The 8,308-nt window shown below is 48.1% G+C and overlaps 2 pseudogenes; both read left to right on the forward strand.

Moving 5' to 3' along the window:
- Positions 1 to 4,062: 4,062 nt before the first annotated feature.
- Positions 4,063 to 6,964, forward strand: LOC146171829 (uncharacterized; annotated as a pseudogene).
- Positions 6,965 to 7,125: 161 nt separating this feature from the next.
- On the forward strand, positions 7,126 to 8,308 carry LOC146171830 (uncharacterized; annotated as a pseudogene).

Here is an 8,308-nt window from a genome sequence, read left to right on the forward strand (position 1 = left end):
CAATTTTCGTGCATCGCCGAACCGTTGACGCAGCTTACAAAGGCTGACGTACCTTTTAAATGGGAAGCGCCGCACGGAGAAGCCTTCGACGAACTTAAGCGCCGCCTGCAATGCCCTCCTGTACTTGGCCACTTTGATGAAAACGCCGAGACTGAAATTCATGAAGACGCGAGCAGTATGAGCCTAGGAGACTTTCTCGTCCAGAAGAGTGCCGGACTGGAGAAAGTAATCGCCTACGCTAGCAGGTCCCTCACAAAAGCCGAAGTCAATTACTCAACGACCAAAGATTGCGTCGCTATCATTTAGGCCACTTCTAAGTTCCGTCCGTACCTATACGGTCGACCATTCAAAGTGATAAGCGACCACCACGCGCTCTGCTGGCTGGCTAATTTGAAGGACCCCTCAGGCCGCCTTGTCCAATGAAGCCTACGACTTCAAGAATTCGACGTGACTGTAGTCTATAAGTCGGGCCGCAAGCATTCAGACGCAGACTGCTTATCCTGCGCTCCCGTCAACGTTCTTAGATATAGACAGTTGGAAAACTGTGCGGGAGCTACGCGCTGCGAATGGGTCCCAAACAATCGCCGATCCTACGTTAGTTAATCGCAAAGCGACCGCAGCGCCCTCTCCTCTGCTGCGGTAGATGGATGAGCTCATTGAGCTAATACACAGGCGGATATTTTAAAACACTACTAACCCTCTTCTTTCAGCAATACAACAGCAAATAAAATTGCATTTGCGTTTTTAACACACTTTTGACACATACGAGAGCCACCAGGCCTACTGGCGCGTCCCTAGCAAGGAGGTTGGAGACGCCGCTCAAGCATGTCGTCTGCTACCTGCCTGCTTGAGATACGTCTTCAAACGTGATGGCGTTACATGCGTACAAAGACATTTTCACCTGTGTATTAGCTCAATATCCTCACCCATCTACCGCAGCAGAGGAAAGCGTAGCTGTGGTCGCTTTGAGATGAACTCACACCCGGCCGGCGATTGTTTTGGCCCGCAGTTTTCCAACTGTCTTTATCAAAAAACGTTGGCTCCCGTCGACGCGCCCCCGAAGAGCAATGAAGACGACGCCTTTCTGGGGCCAGTAGCGCTAGCAGTTTTGCACAACAGTAGCGATCAGATCCTCAGCTGAAAGACCTAGCAGATTACTTGGGAGGCAAGATCACTTCCCCTCCCGCTGTGTTTAGACATCAGTTGTCGTCGTTCGCCTTAAGCAATAACATCATCATAAAGAAGAACTTCGCTCCCAACAAGACAACGCAGCTTTTTGGCGTGCCTAAAAGCCTCAGGAAGGAAATTCTTCATGCGTTGCACGACGAGAGAACAGCAGGGCATCTAGGTTTTGCGCTCACTTTGCATCAAATCCAGGAAAAATACTACTGGCCGGGACTGCCTGCCGACGTTGCCCATTACGTGAAAACGTGCCGTGAGTGCCAGCAACGCAAGACGCCGCCGATCAGACCAGATGGGTTACTGAACCCGAAACCGCTTCCAACCATGCCCTTTCAACAAATCGGGATGGATCTCCTCGGCCCCTTTCCATTTTCATCTGCGGGGAACAAGTGAATCATCGGGGCCACCGACTACCTTACCCTCCAGCCGAAGCAAACACACTGCTGAGTGGTACTGCGGCTGAAGTCGCGAAGTTTTTATCGAACAAACTCTTGCGACACGGCACCCCAGAAGTCTTCATCAAGGACAGCTAGGAGAACGGCATTTACGGCAGAGCTGAAGCAAGCCATCATGAAATACAGTACAAGCCATCGACGACCTACTGCTTTCCATCCTCAGGCGAATGGACTAACGGAGCGTCTCAACAAAACGACTGCGGACATGATTGCAATGTACGCCCAGTCGAAAAAAATTACAGAACTATGTCAAATACAACAAAATATCCTGTAGTTCTGTCGTACCCATCAAACTTATCTGTAGTTCTGTAGTACTTTTCTGTAGTATATTTCTGTTGTCTGTAGTTCTGTAGCACTTTTCTGTTGTAACTACAGAAACTTTTGATGTTACTACAGAATGTTCTATTATCACAACAGGTTTTCTGTCAAAAACAACACAGAAATTTTGTCGCAAAACCAAGAAAATTTCTATAGTTTTTTCCGACTGGGCGTCGACGCCGAACACATGACATGGGACGCCATTCTACCCTACGTCATCTTCGCTTATAATACCGCCGTCCAGGAGACAACCAAGTCGACCCCGTTCAGCCTTGTGTACGGCAGGGAGCCCGCGATGACGCTCGACACAATGCTGCCGCACGTAACCGACGAGGAGAACCTGGACGTCGCCGCCTACCTTCAACGTGCAGAGGAAGCCCGAAGACGCGCCCAAATGCGCATTAAGGATGAACACTGAACCTACGCCCGACGTTACTACCTTACGAAGACGCGATGCGGAGTACAAGACAGCAGGTCAAGTCTGGGTTTGGACACCGATGCGCCGCCGCAGACTGAGCGAAAAGCTTTTAGGTCGATACTTCGGCCCGTACAAGGTGCTTCGCCGACTAGGACAATTGAACTATGAAGTCATTCCTGACGGTACGACATCATCACAACGGCGACGTGCGCATTCAGAAACGGTTCACGCTGTTCGTCTGAAGCCTTAATACGCGCGTTAAAAAATCCGTGGTGTTTAAACTTTGTAATGTTTATGTTTACGTTATTTTGTTTATTTCTGAATTTCGAGGCGACGTTGTTTTAAAGGGGGAGCAATGCCGCGAAACCTTCTTATCACTCTGATTTTGCCACGCGTATCAATTCTGTGTTCTCTGTTTGTTAATGCTCGATGTCGCGAGACACACCTTTATCAGTTCCTTTGTCGTGCAAAATGTGACAAGATCATTCTCGAAGATTTCGGCCATCCGCGTATGCTTCTACAATATTCCAGGTTGTGCTAGCAACAGTTTTCGACTTTATCTAGATGCTTCTGAGTTGCCTTCAAATTGAGCGTTGATGTGTGGGACAGGCATTCTTAGTTCGATGATCAATGAGCACCTTTGTTGCTGTCGCCACCGCCGAGTTACTTATTTTTTTGCGTGCGCAAGTCAGCCCAATAAAGAGTTAATTTCAGTATACTGCCGCCTGTCTTCGTTTGGTGTGTACGGCCTTGTCACCACTACATGACAATATGGTTCATAGCTTTACTATATGAGAACACCAATTCATGCTGGCGCTTGTTTTTCCTTTTTGTGTTTATTCAACAGTCGCCTATAACTATACCGGCCGTGGCGGCTGAGTTTCCATGGAGCTCGAATGCAAAATGTCAGGGTTCTGTGCGTTGTGCGTGTATGGTAAACATTCCCAGTAGGTTAAAATTTTTCGGCTCCTTCTTACGGCATCCCTCATAATCTTAGCTACTTTAGGACCTTAAAATGTAATAAACCTAAACTGAACTTTTTTGCGCATCTACATTCGTGCTAAATTTCTATTCAGTGCCCAATTCCTGCTCTGGACTTTTCGTTTTCTTGCCAAATTTGCTTTTTTTTTTGCGTGTATGCACTCTTCGCGGTCTTTCGCTGTTGTCTCCTAATAACTGTCGCCTGGGTAACAGGAGTCGTCTGTGACGGACCGAGCCTTCGTTCGAATAATTTAATAATACTAGCATTACGTCCGTCTAAACAGCAACTCCAGATGCGTCACCAGTCTCTCAGGATGCAAACGTTTCGTTTGCAACCCTATGACCCTGTTGACCATATAACCATTCCATTCGTATCCATGCGATAGCACTATAATCAAAATGAGCAGAAAATCCAGATGGCATCCGGCGGCTGCGGAAAATTCTCTGATTGGTCGAGAAATTAATGACATTATCATGTTGTCTGAGGTGATCGAGCACTGATTGGACGAAGGGGAGAGCGTCGTCACTTGACCGCTTGAAGTGGTCAAATTGGCAGGTGCTCTGGAAGGCGGCAGTTGGTAGACGCACAGGTCATGTAACATGGCCGAGGGCGGTGACCAGCTAGTCGACAGTTAGCAGCCGTTGTTGGTTGTGTGCAGACGTGTCTAGATATCTCGGAAACATTGGCAGTCTTAGCTCAGCTATACCATGATATACGTAGCGAGAGGTACGTTTCCCTGGCTGAGCATGTTGTGGTCACTGTATGTTTAGCAATGAAACGATATTGGTATATACACAAGTTTTATTCATTTTGCTTGACAAAGACGAAGACTACCTGGGGCAATATGAAGTAGCATGCAGCGGACTCAGTTTTGTCTGTACATTCTATTTGGTAGAATCTCTTTGGTATACAAGGTCTAATTCCCCATTGCGCAGTTTCGACGGGAGCTTCCGCAGCTAAATTGAAGTCAAACTTTTCTTCCGTACACTAAGCGACACCTGTTTCCTCCTGAAATTACCCACTCGCACACAGCTCCGAAACCAAGTATATGCATGGTATGCACGTGTACACGTACGACGCGCGGTTCGGGTGATAGAGGGGCGTACAGCGAGGCCGAACGAAAGGCGCAGTGCACCCGTGGGTAATAACGTTGCCCGTGGGGTCTCTCTGGTTACCATACTATCAGCACATGAGCCCAACTGCTGATCCGCGTGGCGTCCCGCGTGGTTCCGACGATGGAGCGGGCTCGTGGCGGCGGTGAAGCGCACGGCGCACATACTGCTCCTCTCCGATTCCCATATTAACGTCGCATGCGCACAGCTGGCCTCTCCTGGTCACCAAGAAATGCTCGACTGGCAGCCCAGTGTAGCTCTCGCTACAATACCAAACTGCATTGTATCCACAATCAAAGCTATAAAGCACTATATCAAAGCCGACTGCGCTTACAACAGTGCATAAGCAACCCAAAGTCATTGGGCCGTTTCCACAACACCAAACAATCCACAATAATTAGGAAGAAGGTGCAAGAGACACAAAACATTGACGACGAGCACGTCAGGCTGCAGTGATAGAAATCTCTGGCAGCAACGCTCCTTTTGATACTGTTGCATTAACGTCTTAGAGCGCAGCTCTTTGGCGCCCGTTCCAACGTTTCGCGTCGTCGTCGCCGTCACCGTTGTCCCTCGTAACCAGCTCCGCAGCCGGGGCAGCGCGCGTCCCTGCCGCTGCGTGTACCTTCTCCCCCCCCCTCCCCCTCGTGTTTTCCGGCTACTGCCAATGCCACCTAGAGGAAATTCTTCCAGGCCGGGGAGCTCCCATGGCCACGTGACCATACGTCATCGTTGTGGGGCCGTCGTCTTCGGCGCGGCGGCGACTGCAGTGGCATGCTTGGACGCGCACGTGGTAGCTAAAAAACGTGGTCTTTTGCTCGAATCTTTATTTCGGTGCGTGAACCGGCAACGGCATGACATCGGTGTTTATCGAGTGTTATATGTGTGCCGAACAGGGCTGTGCAAAATTAGAACCAACTACGAAACGCCTGGAAAGTGTTGTGTGCCGCGGTGCAATGGCAATTGCAAGACAGGCCCCAAAGTGCATGTCTTCTCATTGCCTAAAGCCGACGAAGCACGAAAAGCTTCTATACGAAAACCTGGTCGTGTCAGTAAACTTCGGGGTGAGACATTTTTGCTGCTTATAATTTTCCCAGCAAGTTGCTTCTACACTTGGGGTTGCAAGCTTGCTTACAACTTTTTTGTGGCACGTAAATGATAAATGCGTCACGCATAGCTCGCGATGTGAAATAACCGTACTTATGATAGAATATATTTGTTTTGATTAGGTCTGCGAACGTCACTTTAAAGCCGAAGATATCGTTCGAGAAGCAAGCTATATTGACCAAGCCACCGTCCGCACAGTGACCGCGTAGCTCTCGCGTATGCGGCTTCGACCTGAGGCCGCACCGACGGTATTCCCCGATTGCCCAAGCTACCGGTCCAGAGAAGGGACTATACGAGAGGACTCAGAGAGCAAGCGAATGCGCCTAGACGACGCTGGCCTTGAGAAAATGCTCGCGAAGTCAGTTACCACTGCCCAGAATGCGAACAAAGCAGACAAGTTTTGCGGTTTGAAAGATTTAGCAAACTTCGTTCGAGGCAAGCAGCTGACAATTTGGCATGTCATCGAATGCAATGAACACGCCATTTTGGCTCACATTTGTAACAATGAGGCTCCTTAGATTAAATGACCTGTTGTTATAAAAACCTACCTAACTCTGTAAAAGCACCAGTGAAGCGGCTCTGGTCCAAAGTGCTAGTCCCGTCATTGGTCGACAGTAAACGACGGCTGCTGGATTTACTTGAGGGAGTCGTGGATTTTGACAGTGCCGTGAGTTCAAGTTCTGAAAGCTCAGACATGGACATCTGCGAGCGCTTCTCTTAATTCTGAGCGAAATATCCGCAGTGCAAGAAGACAACTCACCGACCATTCAACTGCTGACCGAGCAAGTGTGGCTAATTTCAACAAAAAGAGAACGACGGCGCTACTCTGTAGACATCATGGTTTAAGGCTGCATCGCCTCATGCATACAAGAAGATGCGAAGTCACGGGAGCATCATCATGCCACACCCAAGGACCATTCGATCAATATGTTTATCACTCGGGGTGAACCCCCAGTGAGAGCAGCAAGATGGTACATTCCTCCGCTACATGACCAAGACGATATCCGAATTGAATGAGCACCAACTCTACGCGACTTTGATGGTGGATGAAATTCTCCTAAAACCCTCTTTTGACTACCAGGGAGGCAACATCGCTGGCATATCGTTGAACAAAGCAAAATCAGCAAACAGTGCATTTGTATTTATGGTGCACAGCCTCATGTGCAAGTTGAAGGAGGTAGCACACATTGTACCCGTGCACAAGGATAATGGGGAATTTCTGCACAAGGTTTTGAAAGGCATCATTCGCGGCTTAGAAAAAATTGGATACAAAGTCATGTGTGTTGCAACTGACAAGAACGCTGTAAATCGAAGCACGATGATGCATTCTAAGTACTCTCAAGATTCTAAGTACTGTCAAAGCCGCACTCAAAAAAGCCGCACGCAAAGGTAAATGATTTCGTATTTGCGCACCCATCAGATCCCCACCGGCCATTCTTCTTTGTCATTGATATAGTGCACTTACTGAAGTGCGTGCGCAATAACTTGTTAAAACAAAACGACCAGTGTGGCTGGTTTCCAGAGTTTGAACCAAGCACAACGGTGGAGCGGCGCATGCATTATGCGTTTTTCAAGACCATCAAAGACAAATATAATTTAGACAGTGAGCAGTTACTCCGGTACGGCTACACTCTGTCCAGGAAAGCTGTTTCTCCAACAGACATTGAGAAACAGAATGTTAAACTTGCTTTGGAGGTATTCAGGGATTCCGCATCGAACGCACTTCGAGTGATTGGAGTCAAGCACAACCTAAAACCTCACGAAAAAAAAACCGCCAGTTTCATAGATATAATAGTAAAATGGTGGAAAGTTGTCAACGTCCACACTCCTTACAAACGACTGAGACTAAGGGATGAAAATCAAAAACCCGTCTACACTTCTCCATTCGACTCGAGGCTTTCCTTTTTGAGCGATTTCTTTGACTGGTTGCAGCAATGGAAGGAAAGGAGAGCGAACGCCTGTAAGCTGTCTGATGGAACTCATGGCGCTTTGATCTAGACGACTAAAATATCTATTGAGATTGCAAGGTACTGCTTTGAAGAGCTCAATATGTCCTTTGTGCTTCTTCGGAAGTTTCAGACCGACCTTATGACCGCTTTCGACGTTACCGACGACTGGCGGGTTCTCAATATCATTTGTCAAATCTATGAATTTGAGAGGACGTTGCGACTACAACGCACACTTCCACAAATGAGCGCGGTATCTGCAATCGACAACGAGAAAAATCGAAATTGGGAAGAGCTTCAAATGCAAGCAGAGGTGCCAAGCGGAAAATTCAAAATTGTTGTTACCGAACAGGCGCTGCCAAGACTAAAGGATGCCATTCTAGTCATTGCATATGTGGTTGGTTACTCGGTGCACATCTTCTGAAGAGGTTGAAATGGGACAAATGCAAAGAGCTCTTGACAATTGACAAGCCTGTCGCAGTTTCATCTGACAATCACATATACTGTCTTGCCAACAAATTGACAGGGGAGGGCTGGTTTACCCGGCAATGACCGCTGTGAATGCTGTGGCTCACAATTACGTTGTGGTGGAATAGTTTTCCAAGCGAGCAGAATTTCTAAAGGTCCAAAACCAGCGCCAAGTGGCTACGGAACTCACACTCCAACTGCTCAGCGATGACGAGCCTTCAGACTTCGACGTCTGTGAACAGGGATACACGAGTGAGATAGGGCTGAAATATATGCTGTGGTGCCGCACAACATTCTCTTCAAAACTGTCTGCCGACGATTGA

Source organism: Amblyomma maculatum, unplaced genomic scaffold, assembly GCF_055883805.1.
Source record: "Amblyomma maculatum isolate TAMU_Amacu unplaced genomic scaffold, ASM5588380v1 scaffold_18, whole genome shotgun sequence".
In the NCBI taxonomy this organism is placed as follows: Eukaryota; Metazoa; Arthropoda; class Arachnida; order Ixodida; family Ixodidae; genus Amblyomma; species Amblyomma maculatum.